This window comes from Lepus europaeus, chromosome 1, assembly GCF_033115175.1.
Source record: "Lepus europaeus isolate LE1 chromosome 1, mLepTim1.pri, whole genome shotgun sequence".
NCBI lineage: Eukaryota > Metazoa > Chordata > Mammalia > Lagomorpha > Leporidae > Lepus > Lepus europaeus.
In genome coordinates, this window is record NC_084827.1 from 150220058 (window position 1) to 150235136 (window position 15079).

The window sequence follows — 15079 nt, forward strand, 5'->3', positions numbered from 1 at the left end:
AGTAGATTTTTCTTTAGTATTACTAGATCATAGTGGGGAGAATCACGTTGCCAATGTGGATAGGTCTTTTTAACTACATTTATGGCCTTTTTTGTGAAGGATTGTTGGCTTAGTTTGAAAATCTGTATTATTTTATGATCTTATCTCTTAAAAATATTTTAGACATCATGGAATCATTTTTTTTAAGCGTCTAATCTGAAATTATTGGTTTGATAATATTATTTGGGCAGCCCGCTTTTTTTTAAATCTTTAGTAAGTCATGTAATATCTCAAAAAATTGAATAAAATCGATCACCTAAGTGGAGGCTCATTTTGCAAGTGGAACACATTAATTTGTCTTGAACTTGCTGATTTTGGTAATTCAAGTGAAAGATGTTGAGATACGCAGTTTGCATCTGGGATACTCGGAATATCTTCAGATTCTTTATTCAGAAACACTGGCTGAGCTAGTACAGATGCATCCATTCACTGGTACGCTAAGATCTTGGCTTTTCTTCTGTCATCAATGTTAAAGCGAAACGTGAATTTCAACTCTATTGTGTGACTACCATATTTTATTGAAACTACAGTCAGTGTTAAAATGTATCTTGATTTCAGAGATAAAAAATGTGTTACCTTAAAATTAATGAATATAGTGTAATGGTTTGTTTCTAAATGTGATTTTATTTCAGGGGCTATTACTTAACCTGTGGGTGTGTTATGATGGTGTTGTGTTGTAATTTCTTCTAAATTTAAGCAGTAATTATGTTGAAAAAAATGGGCAAGTGCTTATCTTTTTAGTTGCCAAACAACACATATAGCATTTCCTTCAACTATGTCTCCTTCTATACAAACATTTTAATTTACTTAAAATATCACTGTGGGCCACTAGTCCAGAATAATCCTGCAATTTTAATTTACTAAGTAAGTTCTGGCCCAATTATCAGGAAGTAAACAGCTAACTGTGTAAAAATATTCTATTTATGGTTATTGATATCCTTTTTCCTATTGAATCAACACAGTTCCCTCAGGTACTACAAGGGAACTTCAAAAAGTTCTTGGAAAATGGAATTAGAAGATAAGATTATTTTGGTGCAAAAATTTTTTGAGATCCAAACATAGCTTTTTCATTATAAACATTTTCCATGACCTTTTTGAAGACTCTCAAATTAATAGACATTCTTCCAGTGTAAGTTTGAAAACAAGATTTCATATGGAAATAATTCTGTAAATATGATGTATCACATCTGTTGTGATGATGGCACACACAGATGACAATTCTTAACCATTCAAGAGATCAAAATTTAAAGTTAGAAAAATGTACTACCTTTTTCACATTGGAAACTCTTTTAAGTACCATTTTCAGGGTGACATGTTTGTATTTAAAATTTACATTACTGAAAGTACTAAAGTATAATATGGGATTGATGATACTGCTTAACATTCTGGAAATGCTATTCTAAGTTGTAACCATTATTTTAGGAAAGCTTGAAAAATGAAAGTAAGTTGGAAAGGAATTACTTTCAGAATTTGATAGTATACAGGATGTGCCCCTTTGTCTAAATAAATGTTGGCTTAATTTGCAGATTAGATAAAACAATTGGTGTTTTTGTGTGCTCAAGAATGCATCATATTGTTTTAATAGTAAAAAGTCAAATTACAACCATAATGAATATTTTATTAATCTTGTCCATGTTTGGTATCTTGCATAGATTTTTATTGTAATTGTCCTGAGTTAAAAAGTATGTGAAACAATATTGTGTAAAGTGTGTTTTTGCATTTGTGCATTTAAATTATTTATGTAACTAGGGCTCTGAGTAGCACTTTTTTTTGCTTAAAGAAAATTATATTTAAATATTCAAATAATTATATATTTCCATGTAAAACTAATGTGAAGCTTAATGTATTTTTTATAATGCAATTTAAAAGGTAAACTTGTTTTTGAAGTTATCAAGATAAAGCTTATTAAATATTGAAATTTGTGTCTACACTCTCATCGTGTGAGAAGTTTTTTTCTGAAAATGCTCAAATGATCAGTGGTGAATAACAAAAACGAAGTACATTTTGTAAATGGTCTGAGAGAGAATAAATAAGAGAATATCAATATTGATGCTGGTGAGAAAGTAGTTTAACCAAAGAGGTACAGATTATATTCAATGCAGTAGTTGTTTCAAAGAATTAGAATAAAACAGCTGTTCACTTGTGTGCTACAGCAGTAAATTAGCAGCTTTGCTCTTTGTGAGCATTTATTGAAAGGACCCATTATGGGGCTTAGTCGAGGAGGCAGTACCTGGGTTACTACTTGACACCTGCTGGGGAAGGGAGAAATTTGCTGCCTCCGAGACCCCAGCATATGTTAGAAAAGATAAGTAAACATGGAGAGTTGAATGAAGGAGGGGGCTTTGAAAAGTTATGGAAATATGAACTTTTTTTTTAAAAAAAGATTTATTTTACTTATTTGGGATGCAGAGTGACAGAGGGAGAGACACAAATCTTCCACCTGCTGGTTCACTCCTCAGATGGCCTCAACAGCTGAGGCTAGGCCAAGCCAGAGTCAGGAACTCCATCTGGGTCTCTCATATGGGTGGCAGGGGCCCTATCACTCAGTCCATCATCTACTGTCTTTCCAGACACATTAGCAGGGAACTGGGCCAGAAGTGGAGAATCTGGGACTCAAACTGGTACTCTGATATTGGATGGCAGCATCACACAGACTGCAGCTTAAACCACTGGGCCACAACACCAGCCCCACACAAAAGCCAAGAGCTGTGAACTCAAACAAAGCCTCTCATGTGGGTGGCAGGAACCCAGTTACTTGAGCCATCACCCCTACCCTCTAGGAAGTGCATTAGCAGGAAGCTGGAGTCAGCAGCCAGAGCCAGGAATCAAACCCAAGTATGATGTGGGTCATGTGGGCATCTTAACCAGTAGGCTGAATGCTTGCCTCCTCCATAAACTTTTGAGATCCCCTCGTATATCAGTGAGACAGGTGTGTTTGGCCCCAGTTTTACTGGCTTCCAGAATGTGTTGGGATATTATTGACAGGATAAACAATATACTATTTAAATTTTTATAAAGTTATTTGAGAGACAGAAATCTCATCTGTTGGTTCATTGTCGAAATGCCTGCAGCACCTTGGTCTGGACCACTTGGAAGATGGGTGCCAGGAACTCAGTCTGTTATGGGTGGCAGGAATCCAAGCACTTCAGCCATCACCAACTGCTTCCCAGGGTGCTTATTAACAGGAAGCTGGAGTCAGAGTGGAGTCAGGACTCAAACCCAGGCGCACTCATAACAGCATACAAGGTCTCAAGTGGACCCTTTACCCATTCAACCAAATGCCTGCCTCACCATCCTAATCTTTATAAGTATTACTAAAGTGAAATGGAAATCTGTTTTCAGTAAAAGAGTGGAAAATACAAAAAATACTAAAAAATCCTGTGAATTTCACACCAAAATGCCAACCTAAGAAGATCAGAGAGGATGGAGGGAGGTTGGGGAAGACCAACCTCAGCATTTCTTTGTACTTTATTTAACTACACCCATGAGGGATGTAACCAGATAATTTAGTATGTTTTCCTTTTTTCCTGTACTTTATATTTTAAGAATTCACCCATAGTGTCTTAAGCTTTTTATCTTGGTTCAAGGAATGGGTCTAGGATGTAGTATAGTTTATTACTGAATCTTTGGATAAGTATAAACCTATATTTTTTCTATATTTATAATTTATTATGTACATGTTGTAGTAAATTTCTTCTCAGATTTATTTATATGAAGGTATAACCAAGTTTCATTTAAAAAAATATTTATTTGATTGAAAGGCAGAGAGGCAAGGCTACAGAGGGAGGGGAGAGAGAGAGAAAGAGTGCTTCATTCTACTGATTCATTTCCCAAATGATCAAAACATCCAGGTCTGGGCCAGGTTGAAACCACGAGCCTGGAGCTCCATCCAGGTCTCTCACGCAAGTGGCAGGGACCCAAGCTCATGGGCCTCTTCTGCTTTCCCAGACACATTAGCAGGGTGCTGGATTGGAAACAGAGCAGCCAAGACTTGAATCAGTTCTCATATAGGATGCCAACATCACAGACTGTGGCTTAACCCATTGCACCACAAGCTGGCCCCAAGTTTCACTGTGAGGTGTATTAAGTTAGACTTGAAATTTATCTTCTATATTTCCAAGCTCTCTCTCTCTCTCTCTCTCTCTCTCTCTCTCTCTCTCTCTCTGTGTGTGTGTGTGTGTGTACAACTTCAGCCCTTAGTGCAGGACATTTCTCTAAGCTTTCAACCTATTTTTATCTCATTTGGTCTTCACAGAACCCTTGGGAGTCAGATGCTCTAATTGTCACCATCTATCTGATGAGAAAATTGAGGTATGGAGCAGTTCACAGTTAATTCCCATTCTCACTCCCGTTCCAGTCCACCACTGATCCACTTTATAGTTTAGCTTTTCCTGGACAACTCACATAAATAGAATCATAAGTTATGTGACATCTTTCATTATCCATGATGGTTTTGGGGGGTCATCCTGTTGTAGCAGGTAGCAATATTTTGTTATGGAATGGTGTTTATAATTAGCTTCTAATGAAATCAGTATCAGAATTCTGGTTTCCTGATAACAAATATGATAAAGCCATTAGACTCACTTTATGCCTGTCACATTTGGTAACATTGATTGCTCCCCAAATGTAAGACCAAATAGGGTAACTGCCTTTTTGAGCACTTTTAACCCACACTTGAATTCCCTATGCTTCCTGTCTTTGACTCTTAGTCCCTTTTACTGCTCATCTTGGAATTCTATTTCAGTGTCAACACATAATGCTGGGTTGTCAATCTTTTCATGATGGATAGTTTGCAGGCAACTGAAACCCGAGACTCGTATCTAAGTTGCCCATTACTCTAATCTACTTGTGCCTCAGATCCAGGATGGTAAATGGTTGTGGTGCACACTCATTTAAAATCACATTCCTCCGTAACCACAGTACACACCATCAAAACCAGCAAGTGCATCAGTATTGATATGATGTGACCATCTTCTCCATAGACCTCATTCCAGATTTTGCAAAATGCCCCATAACATCCTTTCTAAGTGCAACACTTGGCCATGGATTATAAAATGCCATGACTTTCATTTCCTCTGGTGTGGAGCAATCCCTCAGTCTTTCTGTGTGTTTAATATAGCATGACATTTTAAAGATAGAAAGCCAGTTTCTTTGTGGAACATTCCTCAGCTTGGTTCAGTCTGTTTCTTTAGTCTATGCTTTTTTGGGGGGGATGTAGGTAGGAAATCTGTGTTTTTCTCAGTGTTTCATAACATGTGATGTCAGTTTGATTAATGTGATAGAAGATATCCATTGTTAAATCAATATCTGAGGAGAAAAGATTATTTTCATATTCAAACAGAAATAAGAGAATCTCAAGGCAAGCTGATTTATGAACAAAGTTACATTTTTTGAACTGTTTTGTTGTAGAAGTGAATATGAGAATTTTAATGGATATAAAGCTAAGACAATAGCTTAGCATTTAACAAATACCACTTCTACCCTTACTGTATGCATGCTCCTTAGATGAGTGCCGTGGACTCAATCATCAATCAAGCAGGGGTCTAATCACTCATCTTCATGAACTGATGGGCTGAAAGGGCATTTCAGTAATGGTAAATCTGTGGACTCCTCACATGCTTTTTTGTGCCTTCAAAAGATCATTAATACACTGTATAGATAATACTCACTGGATTCTGCTGTGTGGGAAAATTCCTCAACTTCCTGCACTGAGAATCATTGCAAAGATTTCAGATAATTATCTGGGAAGACTATTTTCCTGTGTTTGTGTTATTATGAATAGCCTCTGGTGTTGTTTGATGCACCAGGAAAAATTCTTTTATAGACCCATTTAGCTATCTGTCACAGCACCAAAATGGCTTCCTAAGGACAGGTTGGTACATTCTTTAAATGTTTAGTTTTTGAGTTGAGTTTTTTCAGCTCTTTTATTGAAAAAAATTTAAAAGGTATTACAGAGAGAGAGAAATGGAGGAGAGAGGGAGAGAAAGAGAGACAAAAACCCAGAACTCCCACCTCCTGGTTTACTTCCCAAATACTTGCAACAGCTGAAGCTCGGCCAAGGCCAGAATCAGGAGCTGGGAACTCAATCCAGGTCTCTCACGTGGGTGGTAGGAGCCCAATTACTTGAGCCATTACTGCTGTCTCCCAGAGTCCGCAGAAACAGGAATCTGGATTCAAGAGCTGGAGCCAGGGATTGAACCCAGGTACTCTGATATGGAATGTGGGCATCTTCACTAGCACCTTTAATTGCTAGGCTAAATGCCTGCCCCATAAACTGTTTTGAGATGGAAAAATAGTGTTTTAGGGGGGGGGAGTTATCATTATTGGTCACAGATAACAAAGTTAAGTAAGGTAAATGATATTTATCATCCATTTGTGCTAAAAATATTTTACTAGGTGACTGATTACCTAAAATCCTGAATTCTTTTTTTTTCAAAAATTTATTTATTTGAAAGGCAGAGTTACAGAGAGAAAGAGAAAGAGAAATAGAGAAAGAGAAAAAAAAAGAGAAAAGGAGGAAGGGAGAGGTCTTCTCTCCGCTGGTTCACTCCCCAAATGGCTGATCTGAAACTGGGATGATCTGAAGCCAGGAGCTTCTTCCAGGTTTCCCATGTGGGTGCAGGGGCCCAAGGACTTGGGCCATCTTCTACTGCTTTCCAAGGCCATTTGCAGGGAGCTGGATCAGAATTGGAGCAGCTGGGACTCAAACCAGTGCCCATTTGGAATGCCAGCACCGCAAGGAGCGGGTTTAACAGCTATACCACAGCACCAGCCAGGCAACAATCCTTTGAGGGTCAAATCACAGTAACCGCAAAATGCCAATTATAGTCACAACTATAACAACTGCCTTATAGCATTTGGAGCCAGGACATTTTTCTTTACTGGATGATCAAGTAAGATCTGTTCTAGCATTAAGATGAGTATAATTGGCTGAGCAAAAACAAAACAAAAATCCAAAACAAATAAACAAAATAGAAGAAAACCAAAACCAAAACACCCTAAAATGTTAGTTCCTATTGAATTAAAATGTTAATGAGAATTATTCTGGAGAAAAATAGCCCCTCCATTTGAAGTGTTAATTTAAGGATGAATTCTCAGATGCTGTTGAGTAGTCTGTTTCTCAGTGATGTGGCTTAAGTTATATAAATTTAAACTTTGGAATAGGTATATTCTTTCTTATACTTCTTTTTGAGTCAAACACAGCTTATTTCATTTGTCATAGGTGAAATTCTGGACAAAAATTCCCTTTAGTTAAGCGCAGGTGTGTGGTGGCTGCCGCTCTTTTATGTAACAGCATAAATGCTTAAAGTTTTCTGTTTGTTTTTGTTTAATCACAGAACTTGAGTTAAAATTACTCTATGGAATGATCACGAAGCCCAATTTCCCTCTTCAGCCCCCATCCAGCGGAAAACCTTTTCTGATTTAGTCTTCAATATGAGACCTATCTTTCTTTTGGACATACAAAAGGCTTTGCAGTGTGTAGTACTGAGGGCTTAACATTCCAAGGTAATTTGAAGTAAATGGAGGCATTGAGAGCTCATTCTGAGTAAAGGAATAAGGATTATTTCTGAAGCAGAGTCCATTCTGCCAATGAATTGCCCCAGCTTCCAAGTGCACATAATGCAGTTGGGTCAGGGAGACTAACACAGCAGACTCATTTCTATGTCATCATTTCTTTCTTGGTACTCTATCCTAAAAATAAATTGTACTGAATATTTACTTAACATTTCTTCCACATTGAAACAACCAATCTCAGTTGCCAATCAATGGATGAATGGATTTTAAAATGTTATATATATAACATATTAAAATTACATTTGTTATACAATGTATATTAAAATTATAATTTTAATATATTGCATATGTATATGCAATGCCACACTATTCATCCATATAAAAGTAAAATTCTGTCATTTGCAACAACATGGATGAATCTAAAGGACATTATATGAAGTGAAACCAGCCAGGCATGGAGAGACAAAGAACGTATTATATACTTTTATGTGGAATCTAAAAAAGTCTAACTCAAAGGAATAGAGAATTCGATGGTGGTTACCATAAGCAGAGGAATCAGGGTAGAAAGAGAAAAGAACAAAGCTCTAGTTACTTGAGGGCATAAGTTCTGCTGTATGGTGAGGTGACTATAATTCATAATAAATGTATGTTTCAAATTAGCAAAAGGAGAGGATTTTAAATGTCCTCACCATAAAGAATCAGTATTTGAGGTGATGGATATGCTAGTTACTCTGATAAAATCTTTCCACAATATATACATATATTAAAGTATCACCATGTACCCTACAAATACATGAAACTATCATTTATCAACTAAATGTGAATTACACTGATAATGGGTAAATTTTGTTATGCAAATATCAATTAATCTGTAAAAAGGAAAAAATTAAAATATCTCCCACATGGGTGGTTCTCACTCCTGCAGCCATTAAGTTAGTCTTCACCTTCATAACTTCATAGCTAACTTATTCCAGGAAAGTCTGGGTTTCTGGTGTGATGCAATGAAGACCTTGCTAAATCTACCCCCTAAAAAAATTAAAGTGCTGGAAAAAATGCTGAAAATCAACTTTTTAGAATTCAGAAAATTAAACAAACGTTTATAATATCTTAAAAGGTTTATTGAAGAACATACCTGTTGAATTTCAGAAAGAACAGTGGATTTTGTGGCATTTTAACCTGCTTTGCTCCTGTTGCTCTCTAGTTCCACTATAAGCTTGAAAAATCTTGAAATCACAGTAGCTGTGGAAGCCTTGCAGGTACCAGTGGAGGCAGACTGTATAGAGCTTTTCAAAAGGTCCTATACCCAGAACATTAAAAAAAAGATTTATTTATTTATTTTAAACAGTTATAGAGCGAGAGGGAGAGAGGGAGATTTCCCATCCACTGGTTCACTCTCCAAATGGCTACAAGAGCCATGGGCTGGGCCAGGCCCAAGCCAGGAGCCAGGAGTTTCATCCAGATATCCCAGGTGGGTGTCAGGGGCCCAAACACTTGGGCCATCTTCTGCTGCTTTACCCAGGCCATTAGCAAGGAGCTGGATGGGAAGTAAGGCAATCAGAACTTGAACAAGCGCCCAATCAGCATGCCACATGCAGTGGAGGCTTTACCAGCTACGCCGTAACACTGGCCCCCAGTTCCCAGAATGCTGACTCTATTTGATCAGCCTTGCAGCTCCCTGGAAAAGCCCCAATTTGCGGGTAGTTGTCACTTTTTTGTCCTGAGTTGGAGTTCTCATTACTGAAAATTCTTGTCTTTAGGGTGTGTTTCCAAAACACCCATTGACAATTGTTTAGCACCACACCTGCCTGACTAGGATACCAGGTGAGGCAACAGACCCTGCCCAACATTTGAACCGAACATCTGGAGAACAAGCTATCCACAGTGGCTTTGAGAAACTTGGATATATTCCTGGGATCTAAAAGGTTACACAGATGTAAAGGCTGGGTGCATAAATAAGAAAGATCTGAGAGGTCCCACTCTTTCACCTCTGGCTGATTAGAAGCCCTGCACAAGCAAGAAGTGAATGCTAAGGCAAAGTTATCAGTGGCCTAAATATGGAGGGCAAGACCTAATGTGCATTTTTACAGAGCTTTTTAGAAAGGAATGGAATGTTTAGTGGTTCAAAGCATGTCCAAAAACTGACCAATTATTAGCTGATCACCAAGCTAACAGAGCAGAGAATTCAGTGGCTGCACAGTCTCCCATCCAAGTACTAACCAGGCCCAACCCTGCTTTGCTTTTGAAGCCAGACAAGATCAGATGCGTTCTGGGTGGTATGGCCGTAGACTCAATGGCCCCATAGTACAGAGAATAAGACTTTAAAGAACTAGTCCAGGAAGGTCACTAAACTAACATAGTTGCAGCACCAACAATCAAACAGCAATAACAAACCCTGATGGTATGTGGTAAATTGCATCTTCAAAGTTGTTACATTATATTATCTAAAATATTTTTTAAAAGGTTTTTTTAATTTATTTGAAAGGCAGAGTTACAGAGAGGATACACACACACACAGAGAGAGAGAGAGAGAGAGAGAGAGAATTTTCCATCTTTTGGTTTATTCCCCAGATGGCTGCAGTGACCAGGGCTGAGCCAGGCTGAAGCCAGGAGTTTGTCCCTAGGTAGCAGGGGCCCAAGCACTTGGGCAATCTGCTGCTTTCTCAGGTAAATTAGCAGGGAACTGGATGTGAAGTGGAGCAGCCAAGACTTTAACTGACATATGGAACGCCGGCATCATAGGTGGCAACTTAACTCACTGTACCATAGTTCTGCCTCCCCAAACAGTTTTTTTAAAGATTTATTTTATTTATTTGAAAGACAGAGTTACAGAGGGAGGTAGAGCCAGAGAGACAGAGAGGTCTTCCATCTGCTAGTTCACTCTTCAAATGACCGAAACAGCCAGAGATAAGCTGATCCGAAGCCAGGAGCCAGGAGACTTTTCTGGCTCTCCCATGTCGGTGCAGGGGCCATCCTCTACTGCTTTCGCAGGCCATAGCAGAGAGTTTGGAATTGAAACAGCTGGGACTTGAACTGGTGCCCATATAGGATGCCGGCGATGCAGGCCAAGGCTTTAACCTGCTGTGCCACAGGGCCGGTCCCCCTCCCCCAAACCATTTTTAATACAACATTTTGAAATAGGCAAAGAAAGAGGAAAATGTGTCCCACGCATAGGAAAGAACAATCAAAACAAACTAAATATTGAACTTACTAGATGACTTTAAGCCAGCAATTATGTGGCCGGCATTGTAGTGTAGTGGATAAAGCCTCTGTCTGCATATGGGTGCCAGTTTTACACCAGGCTGCTCCTACTCTGATCTAGCTCTCTGCTAGGGCCTGGGAAGGCAGTAGAAGATGGTCCGAGTACTTGGATCCCTGGACCCACATGGGAGACCTGGAAGAAGCTCCTGGCTCCTGGCTTTGGATCGGCCCAGCTCTGGCCATTGCAGCCATTTGGGTAGTGAACCGGCAGATAGAAGATCTTTCTCTGCCTCTGCCTCTCTGTAGCTCTGCCTTTTGAATAAATAAATAAATCTTTAAAAAAACCAGTGATTATATATAACTTATAATAAATATGAAATTAATATTTATAAATAAGAATGTTACTGTGTCTGAAGAATTAGAGTATGAGAACAACGTTTCACCAAATGATGGATAATATCATTAAAGTGGAATAAAAGAAACATCGAAAGTTAGAGTTGGAAAGTTTTTTCATATATTTTTGTGTAAAAATATATTCATCTTGTCCTCCTTACTAGGTTATACAGGCTCCTTAAATGAGTAGTAGTGTTGTGAACACCACATTTTCTGCTTTTCAGTTCATCTGGGGTAATAAATGATTTTCCTTATTGCACTTAACATGATTTGTGAATATATTTATTACGTGCTCATTTCCCCCAATAGCATAGAAACTTCATGAAAATGGAGACTTGACTGCTTTATTCCTCAATATTTATCCAGAATCTGACTCAATATCTTGCTGGTAGTAAATTTTAAAAAACTATTTGTTGAATAAATGAATTACAAGTGAATGAATGAAAGCAATCATCATTTGATGACCTTCTGCTACATCTCAGACATTATGCTAGATTTATATATATATTTTCTAAATTATTCTGCTCAACTACTCTAATAAATTATTATTAAATATCATTATTCTTATGATCAAAGTACCAATTTATTTTAGAGGTAGGAAAGACTATTAGCTAAAACATACTATTTCTATGTTAATAATCACATGATCTATATATACTAAACTGATCTTCTGTGTATAAAGAGAATTGAAAATGAATCTTGATGTGAATGGAAGGGGAGAGGGAGCGGGAAAGGGGAGGGTTGTGGGTGGGAGGGAAGTTATGGGGGGGAAGCCATTGTAATCCATAAGCTGAACTTTGAAAATTTATATTCATTAAATAAAAGTTAAAAAAAATAACCACATGATCTCTAAATCAGGAATTCTTGGCACTCCTGATTGCCCATACTGGGCATGGTTGGTTGAGCAATTGATCTCCTCTATTTGCAAATGAGCATACACAGAACTCCAAAAATTTGAGTTTTTTTTTTTTCTTTTTTTCTTGACAGGCAGAGTGGATAGTGAGAGAGAGAGACAGAGAGGAAGGTCTTCCTTTTTGCCGTTGGTTCACCCTCCAATGGCCGCTGCGGCCGGTGCATCACGCTGATCCGAAGCCAGGAGCCAGGTGCTTCTCCTGGTCTCCCATGCGGGTGCAGGGCCCAAGGACTTGGGCCATCCTCCACTGCACTCCCGGGCCACAGCAGAGAGCTGGCCTGGAAGAGGGGCAACCAGGATAGAATCTGGCACCCCCACTGGGACTAGAACCCGGTGTGCCGGCGCTGCAAGGCAGAGGATTAGCCTGTTAAGCCACGGCAACGGCCCAAAAATTTGAGTTTTCATGGCAGATTCCTAGTGATAGAATCCATGTGGAGTCTCCATTATGGCAAACCCGCATCCTTGCATATATCCACATGAGCCATGCACACAAAGGCTTGAACCACATCGAGTCTTGGGCAAAACACCTCAGTATTCTCTGAGAGCACAAGGGAAAAAAGGAGGTCTGTCATCAACTGCTCTGAGGCTACCTCCCACTGGGTTTCCTATTGCTATGCAGGTGCAGCAGGTGCGCTGGTGAGGGTTGAAGTGTTCTGCCTTCCTTCTTTGGGCTAGCTGTAGACCGTAAAACCGTTTGCCTGAAGACTAGAATTAACTTCTCAATAAAGAGGTGCTCCACAGCTCGTGTTGCCACCATCTGGCCTTCTTGTTTTGGTCATCCTTTTTGTTGTATGGGACAATGACCTCAAGGGCTTGCAATCTTGGCTACTGCTTGTCTATGAAAAGTAATGAGTTGTTTAAATCTCCAAAGGGCTCAAGTGTCTCTCCTGGTGGAAACTGTGGGCCTGGCCTTAGAATTGGCCTTGCTTGAACCCATTAGCTTTCCAGGGCCCTGCTCCCCGAGTGGGAGTCCCCCAGCTTAGACCTGTAGGGGATCCTCCCTCTGCCTGGCTGTGCCTCCTTTCCTCTGTGGAACATGGTCTAGATTTGCTATTTACTCGTACCTTGTACGACTTTGGTGTAGGATGTGAGTTGATTTTTTTTCCTAATTCCAAAGTTGAATCACAGAAGATTCTGAGGTTGAAACCAGAAAATGCACTGAGGTCTGTAGACTTGGGATGGCAGCTTACATCTCTTTTCTTTATAATTAGCTTTGAAAAAATTTATATGCCTATAAAATGCCGTATATAATTCATGTATATTAAATTCACATACCCATCCCTGGGATTCTGGAAGGATTAATCTCATGTCAATTCCCACACAGCTTTCGGTTTCCTATGCAGACAATAGTTTTTTTCCTTTCATTAAATTTCATTTAAAAATCATCTCTAATAACTTGCCATTTTGGTTGTTCTACCAAAAAATATGCTGCAAAGACTTCTATGTGACTCCTCATGAGATTGGCCCATAATGAAAATCTGGGGCCAGTGTTGGTGCTGTCATGTTGTGAAAGGCAATTCCATTGAGGAAAAAAAGCAATATAGCACAGACATGCATTTATCTAGTGATCTTTTTATATCAGCTGTCTGCCTCCACTAGAATGTAAGTTCTACAAAGAGAGGATTTTTTCCCTGTTTTATTCACTTCTGTAGTCTCGGTGTTTACAAGAATATCTAGAATAGAGCAGACACTCAAAAAATAATTGTTGAATGAATAAGTTAATGGCTCTAGGCTTTTTTATTGTGCTATAACTAATGATACAAACAAATTATTAATGAGCACTTTCATTACATGGTGTTAAATGGGGCAAATTGGTGGGGTGGTGGTGAGGTAGGAAATGTAAGTTAATTTTATAATATTGATTGGTAAGAAAAATGTAATTATCACACATGTCAGTTTAGGTCCTCCAGGAAGCATACCCTGCAATGGTGTTAGAAGTGCAAGAGCTGTATTATGAAAGATGTCTATCAAAACTGCCTGTGAGATATAAAGAGAAAAGGGAATAAGAGTGGGCAGAGAGAGTCTCCAGACAGTGCAGCTGTCAGGCCTATGAAAGAAGAAGGGGAATGAAGAGAGTGGGCAGGGAAGAGAGACTGACAGGGGTGCTGGTCTGAGAAAGCCTCAACTTGTTCACAAGGATGCTCCAGTATAAAGGTGACAAGCAGGAGAGTTCCACATTGAGCAGCAATGATTCAGTCATTGGCTGAGGGCCGTGCGGGAGGATCAAAGGCTCAGCCTAAACACTTAGTGTATTCCAAGGGTGTTGCAGCTGGATGCTGTGAGCTAACTGTGCTCCTGGCTGTGGACCAGCAAGTTTTTCTTGCAGCAAGACCCAGGAGGCACACCTCCATGGCTACCACAGCCCTTTACTTGTGCCATGCAGATCCACTTCTCCGTACACATTTGGAGAGTAGCTTCTCCAAGTTTTGTTGCGGAGTATTGCCTCTAAGATTGCAGCTTAGCAGGCCGTTTCACAAGCCAGCAGTTCTAGCAGGATGGTTGCTTTTTTTGTTTTGTTTTGTTTTTTAAAAGATTTAGTTATTTATTTGAAAGGCAGAGTTACAGAGAGTGAAAGAGATCTTCCATTTGCTGGTTCACTCTCTAGATGGCCACAATGTCCAGGACTGGGCCAGACTGAAGCCAGGAACCAGAAGCTTCTCCCTGGTCACCCACATGGGTGGCGGGGCCCAAATGCTTGTCCTCCATTGCTTTTCCCAGGCCATCAGCAGGGAGCTGGATTGAAAGTGGAGCAACCGAGACACAAACCGGTGTCCATATGTGATGTTGTCCTTGCAGGTGGTGCTCTACCCACTATGCCACAAGGCTGGCCCCTCTGGCTGCTTTTTGGTTGGTACTGGACCTGGTACAACCAGTGATCCCATGGCCATGGACCCATACTGTACTACCTTTGCTCTAAAGTGAGATTTTTGTGCCCAGATCATGGTGCTGGCAGGAAAGGTGTAGGAAGGAAGGAGAAGACTTTACTTGAAGTAAGTGTCTTGGGGCCAGTGTTGTGGCACA